Source organism: Hylobates moloch, unplaced genomic scaffold (assembly GCF_009828535.3).
Source record: "Hylobates moloch isolate HMO894 unplaced genomic scaffold, HMol_V3 SCAFFOLD_7, whole genome shotgun sequence".
NCBI classification, from domain to species: domain Eukaryota; kingdom Metazoa; phylum Chordata; class Mammalia; order Primates; family Hylobatidae; genus Hylobates; species Hylobates moloch.
In genome coordinates this window covers 119,618,197-119,633,377 of record NW_026652282.1, presented here as the reverse complement: position 1 = coordinate 119,633,377, position 15,181 = coordinate 119,618,197, and positions in this window count along the sequence as shown.

Sequence of the window (15,181 nt, the reverse complement as noted above, 5' to 3'; positions counted from 1 at the left end):
GATGTAGCAGGCCTTGAATCTTCATTGAGTTTATCTCTCACCCTCTGGAGCATATGCGTTTTACCAAGGCCTCCAACACACTTGGTACCTCTTCCTTGTCCATCCTAATTAATGTAATATTACTGACATAATAAATCAGTGCAGTATTCTATGGGATGCCCAAATGGTCTAGACTTTTTTTGTGCTATGTTATGACAAATAGCAAGATAGTTAACTAGCCCTGCCCTGCATCAAAACTATACACACACACACACACACACACACACACACACACACACACATATATTTGACATTTCCATGTGAATTCAAGATTATTGTGATCCTCTTTTCTGATTGGGAAAGAATGTATTTGTCAAATCAACAGCTACAACCTGTGTACTGAAGCCATGTAAATCTGTTCTAAAAAAGATCCACATCAGGTTGGGAGGAGCAAGATGGCAGAATATAAGGTTTCACTGATCATAACCCCCAACCTGGGACACCAATTTAACAGCCATCTACACACACAAAAAGCACCTTTATGAGAACCAAACATCAAGTGAACACTCATAGTACCTGGTTTTAATCTCATATTACTGAAAGAGGCATTAACAGGTAGGAAAAATAGTCTTGAATTGCCAATGCCACCCATCCCCCATCCTTTGGCAGTAGCAGCATCGTGTGGAGAGTTTTGTTGTGGTGAGGAGAGGGAGATCACAGCACTTGTGAGGCATTGAAATCAGTGCTGCCTTATTATAACAGAAAACAAAACCAGACCAAACTCAGCTGATGACTACCCATGAAGGGAGCATTTAAACTAGCCCTAGCCAGAGGGGACTCGCCAATCCCAGCCATCCAAACTTGAGTTCCTGCAACCCTTGTCACTGCAGGCTGAAGTGTTCTGGGGTCCCAAATAAAGTTGAAAGGTAGTCTAGGCCACAAGGACTGCGACTCCTAGGTAAGTTCTAGTGTTTTGGACTGAGGGGCATACAACATACTAAGACACCAGCCAGTGCAGCAAAGGAAGTGCTATCATTACTTTTCCCCTAACCCCAGGCTACACAGCTTGCAGCTCCAAAAGAAACTCCTTCCATCCGCTTGAAGGTAAGAGAGGGAAGAGTGGGTAAGATTTTGTCTTGCATCTTGGATACTAGCTCAGCCACAGCAAAATAGGGCACTGGTTAGAGTTGTAAGGCCCCTTTTCCAGGCCCTAGCTCCAGGACAACATTTCTAGACACACTCTGGTTCAGAAGGGAACCTGTTACCTTGAAGGGAAGGACTCAGTCCTGGCAGGATTCATCACCTGCTAACTGAAGAGCCCTTGGATCCAGAATAACAAGCAGTAATACCAAGGTATTATGTTGAGGGCCTTGGGTGAGCCTCTGAGACTTGCTGGCTTCAGGTGAGACTCAGCACATTCCCAGCTATGGTGGCTATGGAGCAAGACTCCTTCTGCTTGAGAAAAGCAGAGGGAAAAGCAAAGGGGCCTTTGTCTTGCACCTTAGGTACCAGCTCGGCCACAGGGCTATAAGAGCACCAAGCAGGCTTTTGGGGCTCCCAATTCTAGGACTTGGTTCTTGGAAAGAATTTCTGGGGCTGCCCTGTGCCAGAGGGGAGACTTCAGCTTTGAAGTTTGGGTCCCAGGCCAGGCAACTTTCATCAGAATCTGACTTAGGAGATCTTGGGCCTTAAGGGAACATTGGGATTAGTCTGGCAGTACTCCCTATAGGCCTGTGGTAGTGGTGGCCATGGGGTGGGGCTTCCCTGCCCTTGGAAAAGTAAGAGAAGAATGGGAAGGACTGTGTGTTGTGATTTCAGTGTTAGCTCAGCAGCAGTACAATAGAACACCAGGTAGACTTGTAAGGTTTTTGATTCTAGTCCCTGGTTTCTGGATAGCAACCCTGGACAAGTTCAGGGCCTGGAGGAAATCATCACTCTGAAGGGAAGGACACAGGCCTGGCTGGCTTTGCCACCTGTTGATTGTAGAGCCTCAGGGCTTTGAGTGAACATAAGCCATAGCCAGGGATTCATTACAGTAGGCCTTGGTCAAGACCCAGTGCTGTGCTGGTTTCAGGTCTGGCCCAGTGCTGTCCTAGTGGTGGTGACCACAGGGGTTCTTGTGTCACACCACCTCCAGCTCCAGGTAGCTCAGAACAGAGAGAGAGAGAGAGACTCTGTTCCTTTGGAAGAAAGTACTGGAAGAGAACAAGAGTCTCTGCCTAGTAATCCAGGTAATTATTCTGGAACTTGTCCAAGACCATCAAGACGATACCTCAACAAGCCTCTAAGAACCACAGCATTACTGGGCTGGGGTGCCCCCTAAAGCAGATACAGCTTAATCACAACACCCAAGTCCTTTTGAATATCTGGAAAGCCTTCCCAAGAAGGACAACTACAAATAAGACTGAGAATACTACAATGAATACCTAACTCATCAATGCTCATACACCAAAGAACATCTACAAGGATCAACACAATCCAGTAAAATTTCACCTCACCAAATAAACTAAATAAGAAGCCAGGGACAAATTCTGGAGAAAGAGAAGTATGACCCTTCAGACTGAGAATTCAAAATAGTTGTGTTTAGCAAACTCAAAAAAATTCAAGAGAACAAAGAAGGAATTAAAAATTCTATCAGATAAATTTAACAGAGATTGAAATACTTAAAGAGATTCAAGCACACATTCTGAAGCTGAAAAATGTAATTGCTATAATAAAGAATGCATCAGAGTCTTTTAATAGCGGAATTGATTAAGCAGAAGAATTAGCTTGAAGTTAGGCTATTTGAAAATACAGAAGAGACAAAAGAAAAAATAATAAAAAACAATGAAGCACTCCTACAGGATTTAGAAAACAGCCTCAAAAGGGTACATCTAAGAGTTATTGGCCTTAAAGAGGAGGTGGAGAAAGAGATAGGAGTAGAAAGTAGAACTTTGGGAGTAGTACTCCCAAAGGTTAAGGGTAAAGAAGGAATCCTAAAAGTAGTAAGAGAAAAGAAACAAATAACATACAATGGAGCTCCACTACGTCTGGAAGCAGACTTTTCAGTGGAAACCTTACAGGCCAGGAGAGAGTAGCATGATATAAAGTGCTGAAGGAAAAAAAACTTTTACCCTAGAAGAGTATATCTGGTGAAAATGTTCTCAAACATGAAGAAGAAATAAAAACTTTCCCAGACAAACAAAAGCTGGGGGATTTCATTAATACCAGACCTGTCCTACAAGAAATGCTAAAGGGAATACTTCAATCAGAAAGAGAAAGATGTTAATGAGCAATAAGAAGTCACCTGAAGGTGTGAAACTCACTGCTAATAGTAAATACACAGAAAAACACAGATTACTGTACCACTATAACTGTGTTATGTAAACTACTATTAAGTAGAAAGACTAAATTATGAGCCAGCCAAAAATAATAAACACAATACTGTTTGCAGACATAGACAGTATAATAAGATATAAATAGAAACAACAAAAAGTGAAAAAGTAGAGGGTCAAAGTTAAGTGACAGAGTCTTTATGAGCTTTCTTTTTGCTTGTTTATGCAAGCAAGGTTAAGTTATCAGCTTAAAATAGTGGGTTACAAGATAGTATTTGCAAGCATCATAGTAACCTCAAACCAAAAATCATACAATGAATACTCAAAAAATAAAAATCAAGAAACAAAACCACATCCCCAGAAAAAATCACCTTCACTAAAAAGGAGACAGGAAGGAAAGAAAGAAAAGAAAACCACAAAACCAGAAAACAAATAACAAAATGACAGAAGTAAGTCTTTACTTATCATTAATAACATGGAATGTAAACTGTTGAAACTCTCCAACTGAAAGACAAAGACTTGCTGAATGGATGAAAAAGCAAGACCCATTGATTTGTTACTCACAAGAAACACACTTCACCTATAAAGACACCAATAGATAGAAAATAAAGGGATGGAAAAAGATATTCCATGACGATGGAAAACTAAAAAGAGCAGGAGTAGCTACATTTATATTAGACAAAATAGATTTCAAGACAAAAACTATAAGAAGAGACAAAGAAGGTCACTATAAAATAATAAAGGGGTCAATTCAGCAAGAGGATGTAGAATTGTAAGTATATATGCACACAACACTAGAGCACCCAGATATGTGAAGGAACTATTATTAGAACTAAAGAGAGAGATAGAACACCCAATGCAATAAGAGCTGGAGATTTCAATATCCCACTTCAGCACTGAACAGTTCTTCCAGACACAAAATCAACAAAGAAACATTGGACTTAGTCTGCATTATAGACTAAATGGACCTAATAAATATTTAAAGAACATTTCATCCAACAGCTGCTGAATACACATTCTCCTCCTCAACATATGGATTATTCTCAAGGACAGACCGTAGGTTGTCACAAAATAGGTCTTAAAACATTCAAAATTTGAACTAATATCAAGCATCTTCTCTTATCACAGTGGAATAAAACTGGAAACCAATAACAAGAGGGATTTTGGAAACTATACAAATACATGGAAATTAAACAATATGCTCTGGAGTGACCAGTGGGTCAATGAAGAAATTAAGCAGGAAAATGAAAAATGTCTAGATACAAATGATAATGGAAACACAGCATATCAAAACCTATGGGATACAGCAAATGCAGTACTCAGAGGGAAGTTTAAAGCTATAAGTCCCTACATCAAAAAAGAGGAAAAACTTCAAATGAATGATCTAATAATGCATCTTAAAGAACTAGAAAAACTAGAGCAAACCAAACTTAAAATTAGTAGAAGAAAATAAATAATAAAGATGAGAGCAGAAATAAATTTGAAATAAAAAACAATACAAAAGAGAAATGAAACAAAAAATTGTTTTTTTAAATTGTGAAACAAAATCAACAAACCTTTAGCCAGACTGAGAAAAAGAGAGAAGATCCAAATTGATGAAATTAGAGATGAAAAGGAGACATTACAACAGATATGACAAAAATTCAAAGGATCATTAGTTGCTACTATGAACAATGATATGCCAACAAATTGGAAAATCTAGAAGAAATGGACAAATTCCTAGAGACATACAACCTGCCAAGATTAAACTGGGAAGAAATCCAAAATCTGAACCTATCAATAAAAAATAATGAAATTGAAGCCATAATAAAAAGTCTCCCAGCAAAGAAAAGTCCTGGAAAAGATGGCTTCACTGCTGAATTTTACCAAACATTTAAAGAAGAACCAATCATATTCTAAGTATTCTGAAAAAATGGAGTAAGGGGGAATACTTCCAAACTCATTCTGCGAGGGCAGTATTATCCTGATACCAAAACCAGAGAAAGACACCTCAAAACCCAAAAACTACATGGCAGTGTCTTGATGAATATTGATGCAAAAAACCTCAACAAAATACTAGCAAACTGAATTCAGCAATACATTAAAAAGATCATTCATCATGATCAAGTGGGATTTATCCTAAGTATGCAAGAATGGTTCAACATATGCAAATCAATCAATGTGATACTTTATATTAACAGAATGAAGAACAAAAACCATATGATTATTTTGATTGATGCTGAAAAAAGCATTTGATAAAATTCAACATCCATTCATGATAAAAACCCTTAAAAACTGAGGGTAGAAGGAACATACCTCAACATAATACAAGCCATATACGACAGACTCACAGCTAGTAACATACTGAAGGGGAAAAAAAACTGAAAGCCTTTTCTCTAAGACCTGGCACATGACAAAGATGCCCCCTTTTACCACTGTTATTCAACATAGTACTGGAAATCCTAGCTAGAGCAATCAGGCAAGAGAAAGAAATGAATGGCATCAAAATTGGAAAGAAATAAGTCAAATTATCTCTGTAGATGATATGGCTATTTGGAAAAACCTAAAGACTCTACAGGAAAACTATTAGAACTTATAAACAAATTCACTAAAGTAGCAGGATATAAAATCAACATACAAAAGTCAGTAGCATTTCTATATGCCAATAGTGAAAAATCTGAAAAAGAAATCAAGAAAGTAATCATATTTACAATAGCCACACGTAAAATTGCACACCTAGGAATTAACTTAACCAAAGAAATGAAAGACATCTATGATGAAAATTATGAAACACTGATAAAAAAAGTAAAGAGGACACCAAAAATGGAAATATATTCTGTTCATAGATTGGAAGAATAAATATTGTTAAAATGTTCACACTACCCAAAGCAACCTACAGATTTTATGCAATTCCTGTCAAAATACCAAAGACATTCTTCACAGAAATAGAAAAACAATGTTAAAATTCACATGGAACCACAGAAGACCCAGAATAGCTAAAGCTATCCTAAGCAAAAAGAACAAAGCTAGAGAAACACCTTACCTGACTTCAAATAATAATACAGAGCTATAGTAACTAAACAGCATGGTACTGGCATAAACACCGACACAGAGACCAATGGAACAGAATAGAGAACCCAGAAACAAATCCACATACCTTTAGTGAACTCATTTTTGACAAAGATGCCAAGAACATACGTTGGGGAAAAGAGAATCTCTTCAATAAATGGTGCTGGGAAAACTGGATATCCATATGCAGAAGAATCAAACTAGACCCTTATCTCTTGCCATATGCAAAAATCAAGTATAATGGATTAAAGACTTAAATCTAAGGCCTCACACTATGAAACTACTACAAGAAAACATTATGGAAACTCTAGGACATTGGTCTAGACAAAAACTTCTTGGATATTACCCCACAAGCACAGGCAACCAAACCAAAACGGACAAATAGGATTACATCAAATTAAAAAGCTTCTGCACAGCAAAGAAAACAACAAAGTGAAGATGTAAATTAGTACAACTACTATGGAGAACAGTTTGGACGTTTTTCAAAAAACTAAAAATCGAGCTAACATATGATCCAGCAATCCCAGTGCTGGGCATATACCCAAAAGAATAGAAATCAGTATGTGGAAGAGATATCTGCACTCTCATATTTGTTGCAGCACTGTTTACAATAGCTAAGATTTGGAAGCAACCTAAGTGTCCATAACAGATGAATGGATAAAGAAAATGTGGTACATATACACAATGGAGTACTATTCAGCCATAAAAAAAATGAGATTCTGTCATTTGCAAAAACATGGATAGAATTGGAGGTCATTATGCTAAGCGAAATAAGCCTGTCACAGAAGGACAAATATTGCATTTTCTCACTTATTTGTGATATCTAAAAATCAAAATGATAGAACTCATGAAGGTAGAGAGCAGAAGGATGGTTACCAGTGGCTGGTAAAGGTAGTGGGTGGGTTGGGGGAGGTGGAGATGATTAATGGGTACAAAAAGTAGTTTGGAAGAATGAATAAGACCTACTATTTGACAGCACAACAGGGTGACTATAGTCAATTACAATTTAACTGTATATTTAAAAATAACTAAAAGAGTATAATTGAATTGTCTACAACACGGGATAAATACCTGAGGGGAGGGATACTCCATTTTACATGATGTGATTATTACACTTTGCATACCTGTATTAAAACATCTCATGAACTCATAAATATATACACCTGCTATGTACCCACTAAACTTTAAATAAAAAATTAACAAACGAATAAACAAAATTATTAAAGCAAAATCAAAAATCAACAAAACAAAACAAAAGATCCACATCTGGGAAAGTGGTTATGATTCAGAGCTACTACTTGGTTAAACTTGGTGTAGTCTATAGTTACCCTTCAGGGACCACTGGGTTTCTGCAGGGCCAGACTGGTAAATTCAATGGAGATTTGATGGGGACCACCACACTTGCATTTGTTAGATTTTTAAGGGTGGCATGAATTTCTGTCATCTTCCTTCCTGTTCCATGATGCAAGATTGTTTTTTAATTACTATCTTGATTAAGAGGCAGTTTCAGATGCTCCCATCTGCGCTTCCTCACTGTGAAGGTTCTTGCTCCACAGTCCAAGGATCCAACGTGGCCATTGCTTGAACTGCTAAATATGTCAATCTTATACATTTGGACAAGGTGGGAATGATCATCAAGTGTGTCCACAAATCTAGTGGATCTACTGTAAGCTAGACTCTGGCCAGGAATCTATATTATTACCTAGCCCTTTTATTTTTTCACTGTAGCAGGGAGATGATAATGACCTTTCTGATCTCTGGATAATAATGTTAATTCAGTCCCATGGTCCAGGAGTCCTTGAAATGTCCAGGCATTCTTTTACCCCAGCATACCTATATCTGAGTAAATGACTGTAATACTCTTTGGGAAAGGACTGAGGGAAATATTATTGTGTATACTTGCCATGATTTTGCAGAGACCTTCCTCTTGTGGATCCAGCCACTTTAACCCATTAATCCAGGTCATAAAATTGGCTTAGGTTTAGAAATTGTGCCAGGAAACATTTTTTTTATTGGAGTTGCTTCTTTTATTGTCCCAGTCATCCAGTCTTAATTTCTTGTTCCATGCTCATCTATTTTGCCTGTAAGATCTTATATTCTGTTAGCCATCTCCATAACATTCTTATAGATCAGACTCTATTGACCGCCACTCTAACGTCGTCAGGCATTGTGGCAATTGTGTCCTTGTGGCTTTGGGCATTTAAGCTTCACTACTTGACCTCTATAGTTTTGGCATCTTCTCATACACATTGCTATCAGCAAGCTAAATTATTTGCTGACTGTCCTACTATAAGCCCTAGTCTGCAGAGCAGATACATAACTGAACTTCTTAAGTGAAGCTGGTGCCTCTCTTATCAGAGTGTTCTTTATGGCCTTGGTGTATTGTGTGTATCCAGATCCATCCTGTGGAACATAATCATCTGATGAGTCTCTCTCAGCTGTACAAGGTAGACCCCTCTACCATGCCTATTTCTCTGAGCCTTTACATCTTTTTTTCCACCATGTGCTTTGGCATTTCAACTTCATTCAGTATGGGCCATCACTTTTTCCCTGCTTTTAGGAGCTGTTCCATTGGAAGTTCACACTATATCTTGGAGTCCTCACCAGGATGTTAAATCCTGTACCTCTGGAGAACACTCACAAGTCCATAGACTCTGTATCCAATTTTATGATATACATCCCCTTTATCAAACACCCTCAGAATCCAGTCTCATGTGTTCCTTCCTGAGCATGTGCTGGGACATGCTTACTGGTTCTTAGAACTTCTTTGGGGTATAATTCCTTTCCTCCCTCATCAAGCCCAACACCTTTCCAGCTGGGTTATGCTTCACCTTATCCCTAATCATAGGCCTAGTTGCCAGGAGAAGTGTTATGAGGCAGATATCGAGGTGGGTACCTGTCGTCTTTTGGGTAGAGAATTCTGTATTGTCTTCCTGCAATGGTATGGAGAACTAACTCTTACTAGATGAGCTACATCTGTAGACTCCTGAGGTTTAGTAGTGTCTACTACTTCCTCCATAAAAGTCTGATACATTTTTCCCATCAGTACCTTCCTTCCTGTGGGACGACTCTCCCAATTTTGGTGAAAGTTTTAACAATTGGACCAACACTTTGGGCCAGGAGATGTCTGTGTTCCACCTGTCACTGGTGAGGGGCTTCTCACTGCCAGCCTGGCAGTAAGTGATTCATCTCCAAAGGCCAATCTTATTACCTGCTAATGCTGATCATTCTTGGCACTATTTTCCACATGCTGCATGTTCTGGAAGCAGACAGAGATGGAGTTTAGAGTACAGGATATTGTTTATGGACCAACACCTTTGAAAGGAAACATGATTGAGTTGATGGAGGAGTCAATGTGTAGTGTAGTCCTGAAAAACCTTGGCCAACCTAATGAGGACCTCTGGAACAAATGTTGCCCTTCACAGTTGCTCCCAGACAGGCTGAAATGGCCAGGCCTTTTAACCTATCACCCCTCACCAACTTTGCTCAGTCATCAGACGATGACAGCCTTGAGAAAGTCATTCTATTGCATCACATTGCTTTTTGTAGGGATTACCTGAGACCAACTGGCTCTTCAATTGAGGTGGACCATGAAGGAGGTGACAGCTGGAGCCTGTGTGCTAATCACACTCCCTGCAGGGGTGCAGCAAGTCCATGTATATCACATACCCCACAATTCTGGTCACCTGTGTCAGTACCGGTTACAGTTTGTGAACGATCTCGCTAATGGAAAGGTTCAGAGAAGAACACAGTATTGCCCCAAGGGACTCTGTCATTAGCACACAGTGCCCTGCAACCAGCACCTCCTTTGAGCAGGATCTGATACATGGTCCACACCCTCAACATGGCATTTGTTTGCTTTTTCAATCATATTATCCAAATATGCAAAGCTACTGTGGAGAAGGGAAGGAAAAGTAGCAGTTACTGAAGTGGTATACAGTGGGAAGAATATGGTATTGGAGTCAGGATGAGATCGGTGGGAATCTCTGTCCTGCCATTACTTGCTCTGTGACCAGCACACATTTGATTGTCCATAAACACTGGTGAAAACTGTTTTGAAGTGATTTAAAGTTACTTAAGATCGTTAAGCCTCTTTCCTTCTCTGTAGAATGGGGATAATAAATACCTACTACACAGGATTATTCTGATAATTAAATCAAATAATGTAACTATGAAAAGTTGTCCACTGGTACATCTCCAGCACCAATAAGAGTACCTGGCCCTTACGTAGCACTCAAATATTTGAATGAATGAATGCATAGATGAATCAATACATTTGGTGTATAATAAATACTAACTTTTATGATTATCACACACTAAACATATTACACGTATATCTCCTGTAATCTTTGAACAATCCTATAATTGTTGTGTCTTTACCATTTTACAGATGAGAAAACAGGCTCAGAAAGGGTAAAGTTATATTGCTAATAATTATTAAATGAGCCAGAATCAGAGCCCAGAGCTCTGTGCCTTAAGAACCTGTGCTCTTTTTCCCCATGCAACTTACTGCTTTCTATCATTTCTACCATCATATTGACATCAACCAGGTGGTGGATTTTCTGATAGAAGGTCAACCTTTTCAGAGGAAGGTGTTCTCATTTTCAATGGCTGAGGGTGCTGACAATTTGATAATTCTTTAGGTTTTGTTAAGAATACATGCTTTACTTTCAAGTACCAACCCACTTTTCCATATTTTCAAAGAGCAGTCTCCCAACATACAGACTTTTGACAATGGGGCAAGCATCTGTAGAAAGTTAAGAAAGAAGATTCATTCATTAGTCAAGGTTTATCTCAGCTGTGAGCCAATGCTAAAATGAATATTATACAACATATATTACACACTTTAAAAGCATTTTTTTTTTTTTTGCTGCTGCAAGTTTTTCTTCCAGTCTTCCTTATTCTTCTACTGATGTTTGCTAGTGGCTTGGTAAATTAAGTGTGCTATTGGGCTTGGGCATGACCCCTCTGGAGGGAATTGCCCCAATCCCATCAGTATGTGCCATTCACCAAGCTCAAGTCCACTAAATAAGTTTTGTTAAAATAATGATTTCAAGATATTCAAAGAGCCAGTGTGAAGCTCTTTGTTTTCTTTGTCCTGTGTCCTTAGAACCCTGAATCCAGCAAAATGTTTCTCTTTCTGACCAGGTGAAAATAGGCCATAATTAGCCTTGCCCGGGGCTCTTGAATGCACAGCTAGCTCTGCATCTTCATCTTTAATCTTGGGACCAGGATCTCATGTGCTTGTTTAAGCGTATAAAGCATGTTATACAATACTCAATTTAGTGTTGGTTCACAGCTGGGATTAAACCTTGTTTGATGAATGAACCTTTCAAATCTAAAGGCAATTGCTAAGTATCAAAATCTTTGAACTGGCAGCAGTACAATACCACACATGCTAGGAAAGTGCAAGAAGCTTAAAAACAAGCATATTTTTGTTGTTGTTAATTTTCGCTTTCCTACACTGTAAGAAGACTTACCAGCTCTATGGCTCCATACTTAAAAAATAATGAGAATGGGTATGATCTTACTCTTAGTAATTGAGGTTTGGGCAGGATTGAGAGTATTCACCATATTCTTCATGTTCTTCATTTTCTCACATGAGGGGTAGCTTTTTCCAGTAAGCCACTGCCAGATCATTACCTCACTATTTACAAACTCTATCCATTATCATCATTATCACCATCATCCTCAGCATCATCAAATATCATTGTAGAACATGATCATACCTCTATCTTAATATCCCCTCCTCAAGCCTGTTTGCTTCAGGACTTTCTTTCTAAACCACTTCAGAATTGTTCAGTCTGATGGTTAATTGCCATGATTCACTCAAAGTTGAGTGATATTATGTTCTTTTGGGATAGCATATGTCTCTTTTCTTCAATTCTTACTCTCACAAAGAAAACCAAATTGTCCCCGTCTTGAAAACATGTACAGAATGTGATTACATGTATGTATGTTGTATATACTCATACAATTTTTGTACATATAACCTCTAACCTGGACCACAGCCAATAGCCTCCTAACTGGTCCTCTCTCTGGTCACTCTACATGGTCACTCTTGTGCCTACAATCCATTTTTTTCTACAATAGCAGCCTGAATGATCCTTTATAAATGTAAATCAGGTCATGTCACCCTCCTTCTTAGAAGTTTCCAACCACTATTTTTTTTTTTTTTTTTTTTTGAGACAGAGTCTTGCTCTGTTGCCCAGAGTGCAAGAGCACAATCTTGGCTCACTGCAACCTTTGCCTCCCAGGATCAAGTGATGCTCCTGCCTCAGGAGTGCACCCCTTGTCAACTTGAACCCATACACATCTCCTGAGATCATACATAATCTTCAAATAAGGACAATAATAAGGCCATAATTAAGCCTAACATAATACAACTATCCTTCATATAACCAGAAATCCACCAATCCCCAACCCAAATACTATACATAAAATTAACAATGCTTAAATACTGATGTGAAGTCAATAAGTCTTATGTCGCATGATAAAGGAGAAAGAAAATAAAATGAAGATATCTTCTTAGTACAAGTGTATGCATGCACAAACATGGTTTTAGCAAAAGATGGAGGAAATACTCATGATAATTACAGTCCTCGTTTCTGCAGCTGGTCACGTGGTCATAGCTGGTATTGATGAGTGCCTTCTTCTACTACTCATTCTGTATTCCCTTTACCTTCAGCAAGCACCTCAGTAGGTTGTGGTTTTTCTCCTAGTGGAGTGACCCAAACCTTCATTCCTGAAGGGTCTGGGTCATTTGTAGTCCTGCCTGTATTGGGCTGTTATAGTTTCCCATTGACCTTAATCACAGAGGAAGAGATGCCCTAGTGGATCTCCTGTATTCCATGCATACTCTTCCTTACCTCCATTGTGGAGTAATAGACTGAATTCATCTTGATAGTCCAGGTCAGTCACCCCAGCCAACACTGAAACTCCCTTCTTAGCTTGTTGACTTAAAGGTAGGGGGAGCCCAAAGTGTCCACGTGGCAATCTTAACTTCCAGTTTAATGGAATTGTTGTTGGGTCTCCTGGTGGCAGTGTTCCTCCCTCTAGAAGTAAGACTTCTAGGTTAGCAGAACGGAATGTTGTAGGAACAGGAAGCAAAAATTTTGCTAGTGTATCACTACGGGTGATGGTGAGTGGTGCCACTTCCACTTCCACCCCTTGATTCCTGGGCCTGTGAATTCTGGCTATGGGAGAAACAGTAGCATATATTGGGTGCTGATTCAGAGCATACGTGGTTTCTGGAGAACTTTGCCCTAGCCCTGCAAAGTATTGTCACCTAGTTGACATTGTAATTGTGACTTCAAAAGGCCATTCCACTGTTCTGTCAATCCAGCTGCTTTAGGATGATGGCGAACATGGTAAGACCAGTGAATTCCATGAACATGGACTCACTTTCACACATCTTTGGCCATAAAGTGAGTGCCTTAGTCAGAGGCATGCTGTGTGGAATACCATGATGGTGGATAAGGCATTCCATGAGTCCACAGATGGTAGTCTTGGCAGAAGCATTGTGTGCAGGATAGGCAAACCCACATATGGAGTAAGTGTTTATTCCAGTGAGGATAAATGTCTGCCCTTTCCATGATGAAAGAGGTCTGACATAGTCAACCTGCTACGAGGTAGCTGGCTGATCACCCTGAGGAACAGTGCCATATCGAGGGCTCAGTGTTGGTCTATGCTGCTGGAAAATTGGGCACTCAGCAATGCCCGTAGCCAGGTCAGCCTTGGTGAATGAAAGTTCATGTTGCTGAGCCCATGCGTAACCTCCATCCCTGCCACCATGGCCACTTGGTTCATGGGCCTATTGGGCGATGACAGGGGTGGCTGAGGAAAGAGGCTGAGTGGTGTCCACAGAACTGGTCATCCTGTCCACTTGATTATTAAAATCCTCCTCTGCTGACATCACTCATTGGTGCGCACTCACATGGGATACAAATATCTTCACAGTTTTTGACCACTTGGAGCAGTCCATCCACATACCTCTTCCCCAGATTTCTTTGTCACCAATTTTCCAATCATGCTTCTTCCAAGTTCCTGACCATCCAGCCAAACCATTGGCTATGCCCATTAATCAGTATATAATCACACATCTGGCCATTTCTCCTTCCATGCAAAGTGCACAACCAGGTGCACTTCTCGAAGTTCTGCCCACTGGGAAGATTTCCCTTCACCGCTATCCTTCAGGGATGTCCCAGAAAGGGGTTGTAGTGCTGCAGCTGTCCACTTTCGGGTGGTGCCTGCATATCGTGCAGAAGCATCTGTGAACCAGGCCCTAGTCTTTTCTTCCTCTGTCAACTGATCATAAGGAACTCCCCATGAGGCCATTGGTGCAGGCTGGGAGAGAGAAGGCAGGGTGGCAAGAGTGGAGACCATGGGCATTTGAGCCACTTCCTTGTTTAGTTAAACAAGTTCCTTCAGGACCTGCTCGAGCCTGATCACATATATACCACTTCAATTTGATGATGGAATGCTGTTGTGCATGACCCACTTTATATCTAGATGGATCAGAAAGCACCCAGTTCATGATAGGCAGTTCAGGTTGCATGGTGACTTGAGGACCCATAGTCAAACCTTCAGTTTCCATCAAAGCCCAGTAACAGGCCAAGAGCTGTCTCTCAAAAGGAGAGTAGTTATCTGCAGTAAATGGAAGGGCCTTGCTCCAAAGTCCTAGAGGCCTCCATTGTGGTTCACCTATGGGGGCCTGTCAAAGGCTCCAAACAGCAAACTTATCTGCCACTGACATCTCAAGCATCGTTGGATCTGCTGGGTCATATGGCCCAAATGGCAGAGCAGCTTGCACAGCACCCTGGACCTGTTGCAGAGCCTTC